This window comes from Castor canadensis, chromosome 1 (genome assembly GCF_047511655.1).
Source record: "Castor canadensis chromosome 1, mCasCan1.hap1v2, whole genome shotgun sequence".
Lineage (NCBI taxonomy): Eukaryota > Metazoa > Chordata > Mammalia > Rodentia > Castoridae > Castor > Castor canadensis.
Window position 1 is genome coordinate 102304857 of NC_133386.1, and position 24386 is coordinate 102329242.

The 24386-nt window shown below is 32.5% G+C and overlaps 1 pseudogene; it reads left to right on the forward strand.

The window, feature by feature from the left end:
* The first annotated feature begins 5186 nt into the window (after positions 1-5186).
* Positions 5187-5367, forward strand: LOC141415803 (U2 spliceosomal RNA; annotated as a pseudogene).
* Positions 5368-24386: the final 19019 nt, after the last annotated feature.

Consider the following 24386-nt stretch of genomic DNA (forward strand, 5'->3'; position numbering starts at 1 on the left):
TATATTTAACAGTCATCACTCCTCCCTTCTCTCCTGCCAGGACCATAAAGGGATCGGTCCTGGTTCTTCACTTTGAAAACCTGAGTGAATATCCATATGTAAAACAAAGAAAATCACCCCCATCAATACACCATACACAAGAATCAATTAAAAAATGGGTTAAAGACAAAGATTCAAAGCTGAAAACTCTAGGGCAAAACATAGGCAAAACTCCTTGACATTAATTAAGTCTTGGCACTGCCTTCTGGGTTTTCAGCAAAACCCAGGTAGCAGAAGCAAAAATAAAGAAATAGGGTAACATCAGCAACAAGTTTCTGCTCAGTGAAGGAAGCAGTCAATGAAATGAAAAGGCAAGCTATTCAGGGGCAAAAAAAAACTTGCAAACAAGATATCTGAGGATATAATAAGCAGAATGTATGAGGAACATATAAATTCATAGCAATAATTATAATTATTATAATTATAACACCCAATAAAAAATCCATAAGACCTCAATAGAGATTTTTCCAAAGAAGGCATACATGCAGTAAGTAAGTATAGTAAGTATATGAAAAAATTCTCAATATTCCTAACCATCTAGAATCTGAAAGGGCTGGTGGAGTGGCTCAAGTGGTAGTTCCTCCCTAATAAGCATGAGGTCTTGAGTTCAAACTCCAATACTGACCAAAAAAAGAAAATGCATATCATATCTTCTATGAAATGTCACTTTAAGCCAAATGAAAAACAAAAGTAAACAAACAAAAACCCAGCAAGTGTTGGCACAAATGTGAAAAAAATTTTTTTTTTCAAATAACTTATATACACTTGGTAGGGTTATAAATTGCATAGCAATTTTGAAAAAATTATGGGTACATATATCCAAAAGAAATTATATCAGTATCTTGAAGAGATAGGTAGTGAGTAAGTAAGATACAAACTAATTGTGAATAATCTCATTAATATGTGGGATTCTAAAAAAACTAAGACTTCAAAAAAGTGAGCAGAATGGTGGTAGCCAGAAGTTGAAAGAGAAAGGACGACGTGTGGGCAGTTTGGTTCAAAAGGTACAAATTTAGAGCATGGCATGGTGACTATGGTTAACAAATTATCATGGTTTACAAAACCTGTGCTAAAGGTAAATCTTGTGTTGTCTCTCACCTTAAAAAGATAAATAGATGTTGGATAGGTAATTAATCTGACTGTAAGTATCATTTTACCATGTATGCATATATTTCAACATCAAAATGTATATGCTAAATATATGCAAATTTTTGTTAATCACAGCTCAATAAAACTAGAGTAAAGGATTATATTGTACTGACACTATGGTAACATGTTTATTGTATTTTTAAATTCATTTTAAAGGGAAATAAAGACATTTGTTAATTTAGAGATTAGGGGAAATAGTTATTTTTCTTTGATGCTTATTACTTTTTCTGACACTGAACATTAACTTATTTTCACTGATAATCTCCTGCAAAAATATGTATGACATGTAGCTTTTGTGGGGCATGTTTTGGCACTATGGGGTTTGAACACTGGGCGTTTTGCTTGGGAGGCAGGTGCACTACAACTTGAACCACACCTCCATCCCGAGGTGCAGCTATTTTGTATATATATATATATATATATATATATATATATATATATATATATATATATATATATAGTAATGGTAAGTCTTTTAAATTAAAAGAAGAAATCTGCTTTATTATAAATTTTGTTTAAAACCAATGGAGAATGAAAGGGAACTACAGAATTACTGATTTTTATATAAGATGTAACAAATTAGATGAATTGTATCAGGGATGAATCAGAGATGAATGTATCAGGGATGAATACAATGACAGGTAAATTGAACACAATTTGATGAAATAATGTTTTGTACACTTCCACACCCATAATTTATTGATCTTGGCAAATTGGTCTCTGGGGTATTGTAGTCATGTGGGAAAACAAAGATGCTATTCTTGACAGAGATGCTCCTACTGTTCCTGAAGCAAATGCAGGAGCTGTGTCCATTAGGTGTGCAAACAACTGGAGATTTGTCTAGTATTTTCCTCAGTGGAAAAGAAGTTTCCATCAGAAAGTCACTAAGAATTTGTTCTAGAAAATCTACGTAAGCACTTAAACTGAGTGAAACGAAATAAAATGAGAACGATGAAAAAAAAGAATACATTAAGGGAAAGCATCAAAAGAAGGGAGAAAATAAGAAAGTAGCAATTGCAATATATTATGAATGACATGCAAGTTTCCAAATCTTTTTTTGTGAAAGGACATTGACCAAAAAGGCAGCTCAAGATTTGCATTTCATTATGAACGTTATTATTTCTATTATCACTTAACCAAAGAAATGCAAAATTTCCAGGGACATGAGAGGAATGGAAGGGAACTTGTCACCCTTCTTTAGGGCTGTGTGTTGAGAATGTGAAAGAAAGACATTTTTTCCTAGTCCCAGTGGGAATAGAAAGTGTCTTTCAATATATGGCAGACTTTTTTATATATCTTATGTAAAATAATTCCAGTGACAAATATATTTCATTGCATCTTTTATATTGTTTCCTCAATTAGATGACTTAGAGAGATGTCTACTGCACATTTATTTAAGACTAGACCAGACCTTCATTAAACCTAGTGAGACATGTTGACAATGTCATATGAATGTTAGCATTAGTTTGAAGAAACGAATGGATAATTTCCTGAGATCAAACCACTTACGCTAAATGCAAAATAATTCTCATGATGAGATAGATAGTATTTCAAAATGAAAACAGCTAAGGTTAAAGTAAGTGTTCAGGCTAAAAACAACATTAATGAAATGTGATATGTGAGCTAGTCATGGAAAAACATTCATGTCAGAAACACATGCACAATGCACTATTTTCAATTGAAGGATTTTTTAGAAATTAGAGGTGGAAGTTATGTTTTAGATTATTTGTTAGCTTTGCTGAAGGATTTATGACTTTTCTTAACTGCCTTGAAAAAACTTGATAATAATTATAACAGTAATAATAATAATTCATTTTGTATTAAAATTACCTCAGGAAACCAACAAAAGCAAAAATATACAATAAGTCCTCAATTTGACCCCAGAAGTATGACTAAATGTAAGGCTACAGATTTTTAACTTTATTATTATAGCTTATTTAGAAAATTTCTATTTTTGGCAAAAAGAAAAGTGACTTACATCATCAGTCTGACATGCAGTTGATGAGTGGGATAGACATGATGTTTGAACCTCCCTGAGGCAGATGCAGACAATGAGGGTCAAGAGGAGACAATGAGAGTTGGAATGAGACTTGAATCTAGGTGATACATATTTATTGTGCTTTTAATTGCCTAAATCTAAACAATTAGCTCATTTGCTTTCACAAAATAACAAAGCACTATTATAACTAATTTGGTGACTCTTTCTGGCAATCTTAAAATGATACATAATCATTTGATTATAATCCATTGTTGAAAAAAGGATACAGATTATTATTGATGTAAAGTAGGTTTGTTCATTTACAGCTTTGTGTCATCTAATAAAGACTCTAAAAATCAAATAATGTGGATAAAATTCTGATTGTTTTAATTAAAATTTGGGAATCAGTTTGGATTTTTTTCACATGAAATTATTCACCCTAAAGAAAAATGAAATTATGTCATTGTCAGGAATATGGATAAAACCAGACATCATTCGGTTAAGTGAAATAGCCAGATGCAGGGAAAAAAACATGTTTTGTAGAAAAAATGATGCAAATGTAAAAGGGCAACTGATTTTGGAAGGGGTTGAACAGTGGGAGGAGGAAGGGCAAAAAGAGGAAGATGGCTGTGAGCATGATCAAAGTACACTGTAAATATCTTTGAAAACAGAATGAAAGCCATTGAAATTGCAAAAAAGAGGGGTAATACAGTACAGAGGGGGTGAATATATCAAAGTATTGGAAATATACACTAATAAAATATGTTAACAAAGTTCAAGCATGTAGCTTTCTATTGACATAGTAGGTACTCTAAAAGTCAGTTTGTAATTTCAGTTAGTGTGTTACTTTGGATTCTATACCTTTCATTTGTTACAGAAACTAAGACTTCATGACTTCAAAGTCAACAAAGTTAAACAATGATTTCCACATTATTTCATGAGGGACCCAATCATTATATATGCATGTACAATAGATCCAATGTCTAATTATAATATTAGTTAATATGAAATACAACTACCAGTGTTCATTTAGTTATAAATAATTTTGGTATGAAATAAAGAATTATTGCCACTAAAATTATATGACTTGAATGCATATTTGTAATATATTCTGTATTGTATTCTGAATGATACAAATAATGAAAATCTTAAAATATTTCAGTCTTCTTATTTGTTTATAATTGACTGATAATTGGGGTGTACTTCAATGGAGTCTTTTCCTAGCATGAGCAAACATCCTCAGCACTGTAAAAAAAGAAAAAGGAAGGAAGAATTGAAGGAACTAAGAAAGAAAAGAAGGAAGGAGAAATGGAATGAAGAAAGGTAGGAAATAATTATAGAAGTAAAGAAGGAAGAAAGAGGAAGGGCAGGTAAGAAAGGAAGAAAGAAAAATAGGAAGAAGGAAGGAAAGAAAGCAAGCAAGCAAGCCACATTTTAAAACAGACAAATAGTTTATGGGTATATAATATTCAACATGCTTAATTTAGTTATTTTACATAAAATATGATGTAGAATACCATATTACATGAAAACATAACAGCTCTTACCCTTCAAAAATATGGAAAAATCTATCTGAATAAAAGAGAAAAACTAAGAATAAATTCTTACTAGAATTATTTCTTTAGAGTTGGGGGAAAATTGCAAATAGCTCTCATTGTGCAATATTTTAGTTATTCTCAATACATTCTTCTAATGCAAGTTTGAAACTTTGATTTTTAAAAACATCTTTAATTTTGAAAATTCTAGAAGCAAACATTTTATTTGGCAATTGAAAATTGAAAAGCAGTACACCAATTCCTGCATCATAATTATCCTTGTATATTCTGTAAACCTAATTTATGAAAATACATTACAAAGCCATTCAGAATAAGACTCTTTTACTCAGGAAGTGTTTGGTTTCTAGGCTTTAAAGAGTCTTGCAGATAAGCTCAGGTTACAAAACTAGGATAGTGGGTGAGTACAGAGAACCCTGAAGGTTCTCAGTTGCAGGCAGCACAGTTGGATCTCAAAAAACTGAAGTCTTACTGCTTGTGAGCCTAAGCTCAAGTATCTGTTCTTATCAGTTTAATATCTGACGTCCTCTCTATCTGAGGATAATATGTTGAATTGGTTTTGTAACAGAGGGCTGGAATAGGAGCTTGCTCCATCCACTTCACATATCAACCAGATGTTGCAGTACCTGTGGTAATGGTGTACCCTTTGGGGGTTATAAAGAAACAAAACAAAAACTGAAGTCTTTGAACAGTAATCTTAACACCATGTCTGGAACTTCGTGGTCTTTGTTTTCTAGTCTTGTTGTACATGTACTTCATTTTCCCCTAGGTGTAGCATTTTTCTCCTCAGTGTTTGGTTTCTGTTTATTCAAGCTCAGTCTTGCTCCAGGGATACAGTAGTGCAGCCTCCAGTCTGGTTCTACTAATTCTCCTCTGTCCAATTTCAGAGTTGGGCCACCCATTCCTCTATTTCTTATTTCAAATTGCTGAGAAAGAACTGAGTAGGCTGAATCTTCATCAAGTGACAACACGCATCCCTTCTTTAATAGTTCTTTTTTTGCTAAAATTTCCTTAACTCTTAGTTTCCTTAATTTATGTTACACTTATTTAGAACCCCCCAAAAATGATACTTCTAATTTTCTTAAAAATAGTTGCCAAATCAAATAGAGAACAAAAGAGATCACTTAATATAATTTATATAAACTCGTAATATTCTTACATTTTTAATACTTTTCAAATATTTGTGATCAATTTATTCTTACAATCAAATTATTTTTTAAAACAATCACACATTTCTTTACTAACACTTTAGAAATTGTGAAAAAAACACCATTTGCAATTATAATATATTCTGTGCATTTTTCTCATTTGAAAGTTCCACACATAGTTGACAAGCCTTTTCTTTAGTAATTAACAAAATGAAACCACTTTCTGCTTCACAAATGACATAAACTATGAGTCATATACATCATTACTATGAAGTAGAAAAACATAAATTTTCATGAAATTGCTAATGTCAAGAAGCCTACACTGACAACCGATTTTCACTTGAATTCTTTACTAAAGTAAGCTACTGTGACAGCAGAACAGGATTTCATTGTTATAAGACTACACAGAGATTCAAAAGCACACATTGACTAAAACCTATCCAATGGCTCCAGCCCAAGGCACACCTTCTGATTTTGAGTGCCTTTATGTCACTGAATTATGAAAAAACTGATGGATTATTAATTATTATGGCAATCTTATTCTATTAAAAACATGTTTTGGAATACTAATTACAAAAGAAATTACATAGATAAACTCCTGTGTTTCATTTTCTCTCTGAAATTTGATGAATGTGGTATTTGGAAGATTTCTCTGTCTATCTATTTCTTCCTTTTCTGTGTCCTTTGCTCTGCAGGACACAGAATGTTCTTATTTTCTGAGCTATTGGAGTCTTGTGGACAAAGTCATTTCTTATGCTTAGATCATGAAATGTTTTCCTCATGTACTTTCAAAGATTCTAGGCTTATATTAAAATCTTTTATCCATTCTGAGTTGATTTTTGTACTGAGTGAGCGATAAGGATCTAGTTTCGGTCTTCTAAATGTGGATGTCCAGTTTTTCCAGCATACATGTTAATGAAACTGCTTCTTTCTAATATATGCTTTTTGTGATTTTTAAATGAGGATAACATCTGTATTTCTTTCAATATTGTTGCAAAGAATACATCTGGAATTAAATATTCCCTCTGTTTTTGTGAGCAATAAATATGATGCTATGACATCATAATAAGAAAGACAACTTTAATTTTGAATATTATGGAGCATAGAAAATACCAGACATATGCCATGAACTTAAGGAGTTACAAAATCATCAGTAAAAGAACAGATAATGAAACGATTTTGAAACCCATTAAATTGCAATATCAATGTTTACATGAGATTTACTTTGTGGAATACTTTATCAATGGGCAAAATATAAAGAGAAAAATCAATAAATTGAAAAATGTTGCAATATGAAAACTCACCTGAAAGAAAGAAAATAACCTACAAATGAATATTGAGCTGATTTTCCTCTATTTAGATTTTTAATGCATCATTTATAAGAGTTTGGAATTCAATAAAAATGAAGAAACATGCATTTTTTTTTTTTTATTAAACACACACTGTGTGCCACTCACTGCTGTAGTTTGGGTCTGAAATGTCCCCAAAAGGCACATGCCTTTTAAAGGCTTAGACCCCAGCTTTGCACTAATGGAAACTTTAACAGGTGGTGCCTAGTGGGAGGCCTTTGGGTCATGGGGGAGTGGTTTCTTTGAAGACATCTGAGGGAACCCAGTTTCTTCCTTTTTTATTAATTTTTCTTCTTTGCTATACTACATAGTCCCTGCCTTCATGTGCTGACTCATCACAGACCCAAAACCAACTGATCCTATACTGAAACTTCCATAACTGTTAGTCAAAATAAGCCATTTTTTTTATAAGTTCACTATCTTAAGTATTTTCTCATAGTTTTATATATCTGACTAGCACAGTCACAGTAGGTGACAAAAAATTCCATTCTTTCAAAGAGTCAGGACTGAATATTAATGAAAGTTTTAGACTTTACCTGTCTTTCAGGTTAGCTGCACTGGAGAGGTAACACCTCAGATCTGTACTAAAATATGAATACGATTTACCCATAAAAGAACAAGTAAAAACATAAGTGTTCCAACAAGACACAGTGGATTCAAAAACCACGATTGGGAAAAAATAAAGGAAGTTTTAAATATTTGGGAAAACCTATGATAATTAGAAAGAAAGCTTAATGGAATATGAGCCCAGAGAACCTATAAAATGGTCATATTATCCAAGTGCTTACAGCCCATGGTAATGATTGTTTATTCTATGAAGAATGAGAATTTGTAGAGATCTTAAGTGGTAATTGAAAACCATTGTGAGATAATACATCCCATTGTTCATCAAACTGTCATTATGATCAACTTTTTAAGAAAGTCTATGTACTAGTCTACGGAAGAAATGAAGAATAATAGCAAAGTGGACCTTGTGTAGGAGGATAGAATTAACTATTTGTAACATTATCCTAAGCAACATGAACATAATGGTTTTAGAGTCTGTTTTTATATATCTTCAGTACCTAAAAGATTTGAGGGACATTTACTTTCAGTGATTGTATAACTATGTATATATATATATATACACATATATTATATAGATACACATATATATTTCATGTATATCTAAATGATTATAAATCTATAGGTCTATGTCTATATACATTCATACATGAATAGTTAACTTAAGTGGAATCCTTTCCAACAGAGATTTCAATGTGTACTTGACACACAACCAGTGACAACATTGCTATGGTGCAGTGACAAATTTAAGTTATTGAATTTGAAAAAAAATTGCCATCTCTCTCATTCTATTCATATTGAAAAAATTTGGCTGCTTTCTGTTTGCTCATGTACTTTGACTACAGGTAGAAGAGCTGGTGCACAGATGTACTTGGGTGTTCGGACTATGTAGCAATTACCTGTAGTTCTCCCAGTACTGTAAACCAAGTAAGCTGCACAGGAATGAATGTAATGCAGGTCCTCACATAACTTTGGGTCCATGCATTTAAATTCATGGTTAATCAAGTAGGATGTCAACTGTATGTTATCAGTTTTAGGACTTTATGAGCTTCTATTTAGCGATGAGCTTTTATAAGTTCATCACTAAAACAGGGAACCATTATAAAACTAATGGTGTTGCAATGTGGTTTAAGGTGGCAACACTTAATTCCTGGTACATAGTATGTATTTAGTAAACTATTTTATTTGTATATGGTTGTTATGTATTCATGTTTGCTTTAGACATTTGTATATTTAGGTGCTCTCAGTGAACCTTCCATAGCCTCAGTGTCCTTGCTCTTAGGGAACACTAAGTCTTCACATGACTTTTATAAACACACGTAGGAGGAATACAAGCACATGTAGTCAACAGTCCTATATATTGAAAAGATGCTAAATGTCTTTGTTTACTACATGCAATTATTGGCTATAATCTAGAGCTACAACATATCCATAATTATGGTGAGCAAACAGTTCAGATTAGACTGAAATATATTTTAGTTCAAATTCAGGAGTGATAATTTACTAAAATTATAACTAAAGGTGATTGGCTTTAACTAATTCAGTTCAAAAATTAATTTTTAAAAGTGTAATGTTGATATCTTTGTTAAAGGAGGGTTAGAAAAATACTATCCATATACCTATGTATGTTCTCAAAAAATATTAAATCAATCTTAATCACTGTTCACAAATCATTAAGTAAGCGGTCACACAGGACACCTTATGAGCTTTTCAAAATACACATGGTCATAGATTACTTCTCCAACTTCATTCCTCACAAACCACTGCACTGCAGGAGAATAACCTGGAGTCATGAGAGTCAATCAGGACAGAAAATACATGCAATTTGAGAAGCAACCTTCGAGGTTGTCAAGGCATTTTACAAGCCTGCAGACTAATCTAAACAATTTAACTGTCAAAGACTAAGCATCTAATTATTTATTTTCTGTGCAATAAACTTCCCTAAACTCAGTTACTCTGAAATAAAATTTCATTGTTCTTCCTTTTACTTATTCTTGGTAGCAGATTAGAAATAAAATTCTGAATTCCAAGATTCTGAATTTCTTCTGTTTCTTTTCTAGCTTTTACCCAGAAAGTTTAACAGACTTTCCCAAAAGTATATAAGTAATTTGTGAACAACTTGTCTGCTGATTCATATAGTGTTGGTTTCCAATATTTTATATTTGAATGCAGGTATACATTTTGATCAAATCAATAATTTATTTTGTCTCTGAGAGGAGACTAATAACAACTTTTGAGTTTTTCTTAAACATTCTACTTTCCTGAAAGAAAATTCTGATGATTTTGAATTGTTTAAAAAGAGAAATTTAGTGAAAATATGATAATTTGGGCATATTAAATATTATTTTCTTCTAAAGAAGTTTGTTCATTTTATTTAAAGAACATTCATTTTTCAAGCTTCACAAGTTCTGATCTTTTTATCTAGTGGAATCCTAATTAATGGTACCCTTAATTAAATATTTCCATTTTAATCAGATACACAAAGATAATTGCTATCAACTTGTTACACAGAGCAGTATGGAAGTCAGATAAAAGGATTTGTTTTTACTTTGGCTTCTGATGCCTTTTTTTCTTTTTGCATTTGACTATGCTACTTAAAAAACATTTTTGGTAATATATTTACATGATTACTCATAAAAATGTAATTATATTCTTTGTCTTCTAGCTCCACATTATCCTGTCTCATTAGAGTAAGTCATGGATGCATGCTTTTTTTTAAAACCACCATATTGTCATAAGCCAAATATAATAAGAGGGAAACTTATCTGACAAATGCATAGTGATATTTCTGCAAACCAAATGGTTTTCAAATCACAGAATAGAAAGGAGCCTTGGGAGATGAATCTACAGAATTGGGAACAGCTCTTCAAAAATTGCCAGAATAATTTTCATAGCCCAAAGCAAGATGTAAATTAAGAAGCAATACACTATGAGTGTAATGGAGCATGTACTTATAAATTCATGGTTCCATTTATCTCATGTAAACAGATCACACACTGTACCTCCCAGGATCAATTACACAACACTAAAGTGTTTTAAATTATAAATATTAAGACAGAAAATTTTCTGTGCATTTCCTTACAAATAAGTTTAGAGAGATTAAGGAGTACAATACTTACTGTTATGTTGCTTTTTAATCATATGCTTTTTAGGATGAATTCCAAAAGAATCCACATCAGCAGGAGAGATGTCCTTGTTTTCACTTGAAAGTGACATCATCTTTTCCAGTATATGCATTTGTAGTATGAATTTCACTGAAAGCACAATTGCACTTCACACCAAACATCTTGATGTGTTGCATTTAAAACTTAATTTAGCCGAAATGGCTTAAAATTTCTTTTGAAAGTTATTCTTTAACCCATATATTATTTAGAAGTGTTTTGTATAAAATAAAAATAACTATGCAGCATGGAAGGAGTTTATTAGCTCTTTTGAAGGCTGGTTTGACGTTCAAAAATCAACATATCACATAAACTGAAAGGTGGAGAAACTTGGTGACTAAATGTCATGATAACTTTGGGAGATATTTTAACTATTTCTGACAAAATGTATAAATATATTCCAATAGTTACTCTCATAGGTTTATAAAACTGATCTGCAATGTTTTTATTATCATTATTCATAATTGCTTAAAGCTAAAAGCAAACAAATATGCCCTCCAAAGCAGGAATGAATTTTAAAAGTTGTGATACATCTACACAAGGAATACACACTATACAGTGATAAAAATAAATGAGACATCAAGCCTTAGAAGATGTGTGAATATTTGATGCTCATTTCCAAGTGAAAGGAATAAATTTTAAATGACCACAGAACCTGTTATTCAAACTATTCAGCACTCTAGAAATGTAAACATATCAGTGTTTACCAGGGATCCAGTGTTGGAGAACAAAAGTATGAATAAGACCAAATACATGGGATCTTATAAGGGTGATGAAACTATTCTGTATGATGCTAAAAAGGCAGGCATATTACACTATGCATTTGGTTAAGCCCATATGACACTGCAACACAAGGTAAAAACTTAAAAAAAACAAATTTAAAAAATAATTTAGAAGAGCTAGGGATTCAGAATATAATGTAGAAAATGACAAAACAAATCTAACTGCATTAATAATACATAAACTACTTCACTGAACATAACATAAGAAAAAAAGTGGATGCAAGTTACTTCATAAATGGAGTATAGGCATTAGAGGACATAACATAAATCGTACATAGCTGTTGTACTCTAGTTGATCATGTTCTTTCCTGTGATGATATAGATTAACAATTCTGAAACCACAGTACATGCATACTGGAACTAAAGAATTAATTAAATAAATTATGTATGATTGTGACCAAGTTTCTCCCCAGTAGAAGAGAAACAAGGAGAGAGGGTGGAATCATTCACATATGAAAGATGTAGAGTTGGAGACATCAATATTTATACATTTTTTGCTTAATATAGACACAGAAATTTACATATGGAAATATTATAAGTATGTTGTACATACATTTCCTTGTTCTGCCAGGTGATAGGATCCAGGTTCAATGACAGTAAACCTAGCTAGTACCTATAATACCTAGGTTCTAGATGGTGGTTTGTAATACAACTCTCCATTTAGAGGAAATGGAGGTTTTTGGAGAAATGGCTGATTTTAGAACTGAGACAGAGGATATTCAAATTAAGCTAGTTCATCTTGTGGTGTCAGAAAATGAAAAAGTGCTCAAATAAACAGCAGTTCACATCATGGATATATGTCAAAGTCATACAGGGCCAAACTAAAATAGCTTCCAATGTCCAAACCTGGAAAAATTTAAGCAACTAAATAAACGTAGTATTATTTTCCAATAGCTCAAAATATTAAATCAAATAGCCTTGATTTCATATTGCTGTAAATAAATGAATGAAAAATCAATGGTAGAAGAGAATGAATTGTTATGCTTTATTTTTGAGAGATATATCTGACTTACAGTTCTCAAATTCATTAAAAACTAAGAAAGTCTGAGCAATTGTCACAATCAAGAGGACTTAAAGGATACAAGACAATAGTATCCAGAATGGTATCTTAGGACAGCAACAGTGAGAACTAAAGTAATCTGAATAAACTACGGACTGCAGTTATGGTAACACTTCTGATCCATCAGAAGTTTATTAATCATGGCACAGGAATTACTCTGAGGCAAACTACTGTAGGTACCAGGTCCACAGGGATTCTTCAGTATTCATGATTCTTCTGTAGAAATAAAAGTGCTTTAAAAGCAAAGTTCATAAAACAAATGTAAATAATTTTTCAAACTGAGAAACTTGATAAATTAGATTCTTAAAAAGTTAAAAATTTGTGTGCACTTTAAGGTGGTTTTTCATATATTTTTAAATGCTTGTTCTGAAATTTGACTGTACTACTCTATTTCCGTATACAACTAGAACATATTCCTTGTTTTCTTAATATTATTACAATACACTTGAGATTATTTAAAGAATTTTATTAGTAATGATCAGAACTTAGAGTGATGCTGCCCACATTACAGAAACTACTTTTGCCTAAGTCATTTCTTAACTCAGGTACAAAACTGATAATGTTATCACATACTTAAGATCCTTTGACCTGCCCTTTGCCCCAAAATGAATCTTTGATACTGGGATGATTACTTTTAATTTCATTTATAGATGTTTTTACTTCAGTAAACATTTTCTTTATAAAAATGTAAAGCAAAATATATTTATTGCAAATATTGCATACAATTTAGGAAAACAAAAATATTAGTTCTTAAATTGTTAATAATTTTAACAACCAAAATGCATTCCTTCATTCTATCTTTATATTCTACTCTAAAAATATATGTTACAATTTAGGTCTCTCTCTCAAACAGCAAATTTTAAATTACTTGACATAAAAATTTAAGATTTTGATTTTACTTATAAATATGTGTGTGGGTCTATATGTCAAACATCCTGAAAATGTATTCAAGTGGATTGTTAATTCCTTTGCTGTATTCAAGCTATTAAATAGCTTGAATACAATAAACCCTTGTATTTCCTTTGATTGCTCAGAATTCAAATCACAATTTAAGTACAAATTATATTTTCATTTATTGACACATGACACATTCTTGTCATGAAAAATCATGGTTGATTTTAGATTAATGAATTTTCCATGGAAACTCTCCAATGCTGAGGATTACTACATTGTGTCTTCAATCGTTTCTACTTACCCAGGCCCCTAGCCAAGATTTTTGTTGAAATAAAGGACTGCTACGCAAATAGCAAGAAAAACCAGATCTGCCATTTCTACTTAGTATATTCAGCCTAAAAGAACACCATTGTTACTCAAAACATTCTGGTTGCTGCTTTACATTAAGTAGTAAAATAACTCAGCTTAGGAAACCAAAAATATCAATGTACAATTGGAAGGACCTTCTCTAGATGCAAATTTATAGATTAACTTTACTGATGGACAGAAAGCTAGGTTACTTCCCATAATACGAATAATTTTCCTTTTTTAAAGCATACTAACTAGAAATAAGACTATTTGAACATGAAAAAATAAATTATCTTGCTATTATGCATGTATGTGTGTACATTAGTGTGCAGCTGTGTAAATTCTTTATTTAGAAATCATAAAGTAGAAGTTGTGGAAACAAGAAATTCAAAGCTCTAGAGAAATTTAAGCTGTTATCTAGAGTACAATATTAATATATAAGCAACATTATTTTGTACTCACACAGATGTGTTTAGCGTACACTAGTAGTACACTGTATAATTTTAATGTCTGCCTATTACTATGTTACATTCCATTTAAAACATAATGCTAATATTTTCAAATTAATCCATAATAAAGCTAAAGATACTGTGTCAATAAATTCTTTGTCTTTGGAAACTCTATTTTCTTTATTAATTTTATAGACAAAGCTATACTGAATGGCCTTGTAAATAAATCTTTGTATGGATTTTTATGCTTGAAAATAAATTTCTTGGAGACCAGCTAAGAACAAAGAAATCTCATCATATATAAAGGTCTTTTGATGAGATAAAATATGAAAATTTATATTTAAATGCATATATACATACATTTAGCTGTAATTTGAATTTAAATTGTGTGTGTATATATTCATGTATAAGCAGACATAAGTATGTGTACATATACATATAAGTACATGTATACATATATTAATATAATTTAATTTTAAATTTATAGGGCATAGCAATGCCCATTTGTTCACACCATCAAACTATAAAGGGTGTCTTATTTCTATATATTTTTCTTTAGGAGGGTTATTTGCAGTATTGAATATTTTTCAAGTTTACTTTGATCGCTCATTTTGAAGGGCAAGATAGATTCATGTTTGATGTCACTTTCTCTTTTGAGATTGTTCATTGTCTTGCTTGTTAAAGATAATTTTATATAGCAGAAAATTTGGTATGTGTTATAATTAAATGATATCTCAATTCTAGGAATTTAATTTCAAATTTTTGTTGCATATTGAAGATCATGACTTTACAGAAACCAAGAAAAACAATTTTAGTTTTTCCTGTGTTTAAAAGAGACTTTGTAAATTATTAGTTTAGAAAACAAAAGATCAAAGAAGCAATTGTTCATTATCATGAAAACTTTAACAATTTGAGTACAGATACTTCTGTTAATTATTCCAAAACTGAAGCTGCAAGGGAAGAAGAACCAGTGTTTTAATGGGTTTGCACTAGTAGATTCAACTAATGCATAATGAAATTATTACAGTGAAGAAATTGATGTACCACAGGCCTTTAAAGGTCATTTTGAAAGAATGTTTATAGGATAATTTGCCAAATCCAAATAAAGAAAATGGAATGCATTTTCAAAGTGTTCAATGAAGAGAAACTGAGAAGCAAGCAAGATGCTGGAAATCAAGTTAATTACCTGATACAGAGAGGAAACCTTGGCAATAAAAGAGGAAAAGGGAGCAAATAAGATCAGGCAATGGTAACTTTGTAGAAAGAATCATTCACAGTCCATATCTCAGTATTTTGATTTCTTTACAAGTTTGTTTCAAATTTTGTAATGTTTAACAGGATAAATTGCATTTATCTCAAGCTAAATTGATGAGCCACTTTCCCTTTTTTATGTATCAAACATGTATCATGCTAGAGATTTTCATTTATATCTTCTCAGTCCTATAATGCAGAATAAAATAAGGCACCACACTCTTCTGAACATATAGACCAGCACAAACCAAGTTAGAATAGCGAAAGGATTTACTTGATAATGACTGAAAGCAAACTTCTTCAATGACAGTAAGACACAAGCTGCACTGGACTTTGAAAAGACAAATATCCAGGTGAATAAATGACAAAAATGTGGTATATTCAGACTGCATTTGTTGACTTTCATTACCATAGCAAAATACCTGAGCCATGATACTGATGAATGAAGAAAAGAAGTTTATTTAGCCCACAGTTTTGGAGGATCAAGGTTCATGATCAGTAGCTTCATTCAGCCTCAGGAGAGGGCTACAAATGCTGTCACATCATGGTGGGAGTGTGTGTATGTGCAAATAGCCACATCTTAAACCAGGAATCAATGAACAGTAAAAATCAGGCTTGCTATTAATTAATTCATTAGTTAACTGGATCCAAGAATGCTACCTAGCCCCCTTTAGGGAAATGCTTCCTAATGACCTAAGAAGTTCCCGTGAGACCTCACCTGTCAAGGTTTCCTCGTACCTCTCGATACCACTACCCTGGGAAATCAACCTGTAATACATGAACCTTTGGTGATACTTGAGCACTACTTAAACTGTAGCACATAAAGAATCTTCAAAAAAGAACGAAATCCTGTCATTTGTGACAACATGAATGAACACAGAGAATATTATGCAAGTCAGACAGAGAATTAAGTCAGACATAGAAAAACAAATACCAAGTACCGCTTCTATAATGAATCTGAAATAATCACACTCATAAACTTGAAAGATGGTTGACAGACCGGGTCTAGGTGGAGGGGGAAAGGAGATGAGTAATCAAAGTCTGTAAGGCTTTGCTATAAAAGATCAGTCAATCCCAGAAACCTACTACTGCATACTGCATATACTTCAAAGTTTGCCAGATCTTTTGGTAAACTTCATTTCACCCATGGAAAAATGAACAATGTGAAATATGATCATTTAGTAGAAGGATTATCTTAGTGGTTTGTTGTAGCCCAATGGGAGATTACAAAGAAAAGGCAGAAGCCAGACCACCAGACCACAGCAAACAGGAAAGGCAGGTTTTATTTTCTTGTGATCACCACTGGTGGCATTGTGGAGCAGACCTCATAAAAAATACCTGATGTAAAGAGTGCTGGAGGAAGGATCTTCTTGAAGAGCCTCTTTTCTGAAAATGTGAAGAGATCTTGACATAAAAAAAGAAACAAAAAAGTAAGATTCTAGAGTAAATATTTTTCTGAATTGCCTGTCTTTGCTCAGGTAGCAAACAGTAATGATATTTAAAAATAAATCACACTGTCGCTGTTATCTAATAGCAAGGACTTGGTAAAGATGTTCTAAGTAGAACATCTCACCTTGGTGAAGAAAAATGATCCAAAAAGGGTAAGTTATTAGTTCAGGTGGCAAAGATGACAATGAAACATAGGCATGCTTCTATAACCCACTGTTTGGATTCTTTAAAAACTTAAAAATAATATGAGATTCCTAAGTGGATAGAATTGGAAGTGAAGAATTTCTTTCGATTCTAAATATTTTAGTAGATATTTTAATCAATGGCTACAATGAATACTACACAAAATCTGTATTGATTTTTAAGGTGATTATTTTAGGCGATCCACATCTATATGAGATATGAAAATAAAAAATGATAGTGCATTCAAGAGCACTTGTTGATAATTTTAATTTTCATAAAATTTCTTGAGTTGTAGCCCAGACATCTTATTTTAGAGACAAAGTTCTGACTTCCAGTCTTCATTGCAGTTCCAAAAAACACCAAAAATCTTTCAAAACTCTTCAAAAAGTTGTGTAATGTATCTTATTTTTTTTCCGTCTTTCTCATTTTTTTCTGCTAAAACTCTGGTTTTCAGTATCATGGAACATAAGGAATATTATATTATTTAGTCATTAATTTGTAAAAAGTATGCATTCCTTCTTTCAACAAACCTTTATAGAGTGTCTGGTATTTGAAAATGTGACTGAAGATATTGGTAATTTGCTATCCATTCTTGCTTCAGAAGAAATTTTTGAATAATGGAATAATATGTAATATGTTACATTCTAATTGCTGTAGTAGAGGTATAATGAAGGAGATGGGAACTACTATGTCTGGTGAGGACACCAAGTGGATTCTATATTGCCTGCTGAAATTAGTGCTCAGACATGATAAATATTCTTATATGACATTATTATTAACTGTTAAATTAAACAAAACATAAGATGTTTTCAGATGATGCTTTTCTATTACATAAATATAGAAATAGTCAGGCTTTTTCTTTCTTATTTTCTTTTTAATTTTTATTTTTTTATTATTCATATGTGAATACAATGCTTGGGTCATTACTCCCCCCGCCCCCACCCCCTCCCTTACAACCCACTCTGCCCTCTCCCTCTTCACCCCACCCCCTCGCTACCCGGCAGAAACTATTTTGCCCTTATCTAATTTTGTTGAAGAGAGAGTATAAGCAATAATAGGAAGGAACAAGGGTTTTCCCTAGTTGAGATAAGGATAGTTATACAGGGAGTTAACTCATGTTGATTTCCTGTGCATGCATGTTACCTTCTAGGTTAATTCTTTTTTATCTAAGCTTTTCTCTACTTCCTGGTCCCCTTCTTCTATTGGCCTCAGTTGCTTTTAAGGTACCTGCTTTAGTTTCTCTGCATTAAGGGCAACAAATGCTAGCTAATGTTTTAGGTATCTTACCTATCCTCATATCTCCCTTGTGTGCATTCACTTTTATTTTGTGATCAAAGTTTAATCCCCTTGTTGTGCTTGCCTTTGATCTAATGTCCGCATATGAGGGAGAACATATAACTTTTGGTCTTTTGGGCAAGGCTAACCTCACTCAGAATGATGTTCTCCAATGCCATCCATTTACCAGCAAATGATAACATTTCATTCTTCTTCATGGCTGCATAAAATTCCATTGTGTATAGACACCACATTTTCTTGATCCATTCATCAGTAGTGGGGCATCTTGGCTGTTTCCATAACTTGGCTAATGTGAATAGTGTTGTAATAAACATGGGTGTGCAGGTGCCTCTGGAGTATCCTGTGTCACAGTCTTTTGGGTATATTCACAGGAGTGGTATTGCTGGATCAAATGGTAGATCAATGTTTAGCTTTTTAAGTAGCCTCCAAATTTTTTTCCAGAGTGGTTGTACTACTTTACATTCCCACCAACAGTGTAAGTGGGTTCCTTTTTCCCTGCATCCTCGCCAACACCTGTTGTTGGTGGTGTTGCTAATAATGGCTATTCTAAGGGGGGTGAGGTAGAATCTTAATGTGGTTTTAATTTGCATTTCCCTTATTGCTAGAGATGTTGAGCATTTTTTCATGTGATTTTTGCCTATTTGAAATTCTTCTTTTGAGGAAGTTCTGTTTAGTTCACTTGCCCATTTCTTTATTGGTTCATTAGTTTTGGGAGAATTTAGTTTTTCAAGTTCCCTATATATTCTGGTTATCAGTCTTTTGTCTGAGGTGTAGTTGGCAAATATTTTCCCCACTCTGTGGGTGTTCTCTTCAGTTTAGAGACCATTTCTTTGAGCAGAAGCTTTTTAGTTTTATGAAGTCCCTTTTATCTGTGTTATCTCTTAGTTGCTGGGGTTTCGTTGAGAAAGTTCTTACCTATACCTACTAACTCCAGAGTATTTCCTACTCTTTCCTGTATCAACTTTAGAGTTTGGGGTCTGATATTAAGATCCTTGACCCATTTTGAGTTAATCTTGGTATAGGGTGACATACATGGATCTAGTTTCAGTTTTTTGCAGACTGCTAACCAGTTTTCCCAACAGTTTTTGTTGAAGAGGCTGCTATTTCTTCATTGTATATTTTTAGCTCCTTTGTCAAAGATAAGTTGGTTATAGTTGTGTGGCTTCATATCTGGGTCCTCTATTCTGTTGCACTGGTCTTCATGTCTGTTTCTGTGCCAGTACCATGCTGTTTTTATTGTTATTGCTTTGAAATGTATTTTTGAAAACAGGTATCGTGATACCTCCAGCATTGTTCTTTTGACTGAGTATTGCCTTAGCTATTCGTGGCCTCTTGTGTTTCCATATAAATTTCATGGTAGATTTTTCAATCTCTTTACTGAATGTCATTGGAATTTTGATGGAAATTGCATTAAACATGTAGATTATTTTTGGGAGTATCGACATTTTTACTATGTTGATTCTACCAATCAATGAGGATGGGAGATCTCTCCACTTTCTATAGTCTTCCTCAATCTCTTTCTTCAGAAGTTTATAGTTTTCCTTGTAGAGGTCATTCACATCTTTTGTTAGGTTTACACCTAGGTATTTGATTTTTTTTGAGGCTATTGTAAATGGAATTTTTTTCATATATTCTTTTTCAGTTTGTTCGTTATTAATGTATAGAAATGCTAATGATTTTTCTATGTTGATTTTATATCCTGCTACCTTGCTGTAGCTTTTGATGATATTTAGGAGCTTTTGAGTAGAGTTTTTTGGGCCTTTAAGGTATAGGATCATGCCATCTGCAAATAGGGATATTTTGACAGTTTCTTTACCTATTTGTTTTCCTTTTATTCCTTCTTCTTGCTTAATTGCTCTGGCTAGGAAATCCAGTACTATGTTGAAAGGAGTGAAGATAGTGGACATCCTTGTTTAGTTCCTGATTTTAGAAGGAATGGTTTCTGTTTTTCTCCATTAAGTATAATGCTGGCGGTAGGTTTGTCACATATAGCTTTTATAATGTTGAGGTACTTTCCTTCTATTCCTAGTTTTCTTAGAGCTTTTATCATGAAATGGTGTTGGATCTTATCAAAGGCTTTTTCTGCATCTATTGAGATGATCAAGTGGTTTTTGTCTTTGCTTCTGTTAATGTGGTTTATTACATTTATTGATTTTTGTATGTTGAACCACCTCTGCATCCCTGGGATGAAGCCTACTTGGTCGTGGTGAAAAATCTTTTTGATGTGTTGTTGAATTCAGTTTGCCATTATTTTGTTGAGGATTTTTGCTTCAGTGTTCATTTAGGAGATTGGCCTATGGTTCTCCTTTTTGGAGGTGTCTTTGCCTGGTTTTGGGATAAGTGTAATACTGGCTTCATAAAATGTTTTGGGCAGTTTTCCTTCCCTTTCTGTTTAATGGAACAGTTTATGAGGGTTAGTATCATTTCTTCTTTAAAGGTCTGATAAAATTCAGCAGAGAATCCATCAGGTCCTGGACTTTTCTTTTTGGGGAGACTCTTGATTGCTGTTTCAATTTCGTTTTGTGTTAGAGATCTATTCAGGTGATTAATTTCCTCTTGATTCAGTTTTGGATGATCATATGTATCTAGAAATCTGTCCATTCCTTTAAGATTTTCAAATTTATTTGAATATAGGTTCTCAAAGTAGTCTCTGATGATTTCCTGGACTTCCATGGTGTTTGTTGTTATCCCCCCTTTTGCATTCCTGATTCTACTAATTTGGGTTTTTTTCTCTCCTCATTTTAGTCAGGTTTGCCAGAGGTCTGTCGATCTTGTTTATTTTTTCAAAGAACCAAATTTTTCTTTCATTAATTCTTTGTATGGTTTTTTTGGTTTCTATTTCATTGATTTCAGCTGTTATTTTTATTATTTCTCTCCTTGTATTTGTTTTGGGATTTGCTTGTTCTTGTTTTTCTAGGAGTTTGAGATGATCATTAGGTTGTTGATTTGGGATCTTTCAGTCTTTTTAATATATGCACTCATGGCTATAAACTTTCCTCTCAGGGATGCCTTTGCTGTGTCCCATAGCTTCCGGTAGGTTGTATTTTCATTTTCATTGACTTACAAGAACTTTTTAATTTCCTCTTTTATTTCATCAATGACCCATTGTTCATTAAGTAATGAGTTACTCAGTTTCAAGCTGTTTGCATGTTTTTTGTCTTTATTTTTGTTGTTGAGTTCTAATTTTATTGCATTGTAATCAGATAGTATGCATGGTATAATTTCTATTTTCTTATATTTGCTGAGGCTTGCTTTGTGCCCTAGGATATGATCTATTTTGGAGAAGGTTCCATGGGCTGCTGAGAAGAATGTATATTGTGTAGAGGTTGGATGAAATGTTCTGTAGACATCTAGTAGGTCCACTTGACCTATTGCATATTTTAGATCTTGGATTTCTTTATTGAGTTTTTGTTTGGATGACCTATCTATTGATGATAATGGAGTGTTAAAGTCTCCCACAACCACTGTGTTGGCATTTGTATATGCTTTTAGGTCTTTCAGGGTATGTTTGATGAAATTGGGTGCGTTGACATTGGGTGAGTACAGATTGATGATTATTATTTCCTTTTGGTCTATTTCCCCTTTTATTAGTATGGAATGTCCTTCTTTATCTCATTTGATCAATGTAGGTTTGAAGTCTACTTTGTCAGAGATAAGTATTGCTATTCCTGCTTGTTTTCGGGGGCCATTGGCTTGGTAAATCTTCTTCCAGCCTTTCATCCTAAGCCTATGTTTATTTCTGTCGGTGAGATGGGTCTCCCTTAAGCAACAAATTGTTGGATCTTCCTTTTTAATCCATTTTGTCAAACAATGCCTGTTGTTGGGTGAATTAAGTTCATTAACATTAAGTGTTAGTACTGATAGTTATGTGGTGACTCCTGTCATTTAGTTGTCTTAGTTGTTTGAAGGTTTGATTGTGTGTACCTAAGTTGAGGTTACTCTCTACTTTCTTGCTTTTTCTTTTCCTGTAGTTTGGTGCTGCCTGTCCTTTCATGGTTATGTTGGGTTTTACTTTCTGTGTGCAGAATCCCTTGAAGAATCTTTTGTAGTGTTGGCTTTGTGGTCACATATTGTTTTAGTTTCTGCTTATCATGGAAGACTTTTATTGCTCCAACTATTTTGAATGATAATTTTGCTGGGTAGAGTATCCTGGGGTTGAAGTTATTTTCATTCAGTGCCCGGAAGATCTCACCCCATACTCTTCTTGCTTTTAATGTTTCTATTGAGAAATCTGCTGTGATTTTGATGGGTTTACCTTTGTATGTGATTTGTTTTTTCTCTCTTACAGTCTTCAATATTCTTTCCCTAGTTTCTGAACTTATTGTTTTAATATGATATGTTGTGAGGTAATTCTATTTTGATCTGGTCTGTTTGGTGTCCTGGAGGCCTCTTGCATCCGTATGGGAATATCTTCCTCTAGATTTGTGAATTTTTTTATTATTTTGGTGAATATATTATACATTCCCTTTGCTTTCACCTCGTCTTCTTTGATGCCCATGACTCTCTAGTTTGTGCTTTTGATGGAGTCAGTGAGTTCTTGCATTTTCTCTCACATGTCTTGAGTTGTTTAATTAATAGTTTTTCAGTTTTTCCTTTAATTACCATTTCATTTTCGAGTTCTGAGATTCTATCTTCTGTTTGTTCTATTCTGCTTGATTGGCCTTCTGTTTTGTTTTGCATTTCTGTTTCATTCTTTTTTCTGAGGTTTTCCATACCCTGGGTTGTTTCCCCTTTAATGTTGTCTATTTTTGTCTTGAGTTCATTTATCTCTTTATTCATGTTCTCTGTTTCACTTTGGTGTTTATACAGTGCTTCTATGGTTTCCTTTATTTCTTCTTTCGCTTTTTCAAATTCTCTGTTTTTGTTGTCTTGGAATTTCTTGAGTGTCTCCTGTATATTTTGGTTGACCCTATCCAGTATCATATCTATAAAATTCTCATTGAGTACCTATAGTATGTCTTCTTTTAAATTATTCTTGTGGTCTTCATTGGGTTCTTTAGCATAGTTTATCTTCATTTTCTTGGAGTTGGGTCTGAGTATCTGTTTTCTTCATTTCCCTCTGGTTCCTGTACTAATTTTTTGCCGTGGGGAAACTGGTTTTCCTTTTTTTTTCTGTCTTCCCGTCATTGCCCTTGGTGTTGTTAATGTCTCTGTACTGTGTGCAATTATGTATTTTCTGGCTGTAATAATAGCACTAGTGATATTTAGAATGGAAGGGTAAGAGGGGATGGAAAGCAAAGAAGTTAAAGGAAAAAAGAAAAACAAATAAGTACAAAAAAAACCAAAGAAACAAACAAAAAAGGTTTCAAAGATATGAACAGGGAGAGACAGTGCACTAATCAACAGTAAGCTGAAAAGGCATTAGAGAGACAGAGAGAGGATTGAAAATAAAAAATAAAAAGAATAAAGGTAAGAATAAAAATTAAAAATAAGTAAATGAAAAATATATGTATATATAAAAAACAAAATAAAATATAAAATAAAAAATAAATAAATAAAATTTTTTTAAAAATCCCTCCAAGTTCAAATGCAATGAAGTTTCAGACTTAATAATTTTTGGTTTCGCCCCTTAGCCTCCAATCCTGGAGATGGTGCCTCAGATGTTCTTCTGTAGTTGTCTCTTCAAAGGGGTAACATAAAAAAAAAAACCCACAAAGTGTCCCAAGTTCAAATGCAATACCATCTCAGTAAGTTTTTCAGCTTGCAGGTGTAGTTCGGTTGTTTTCTCATCAA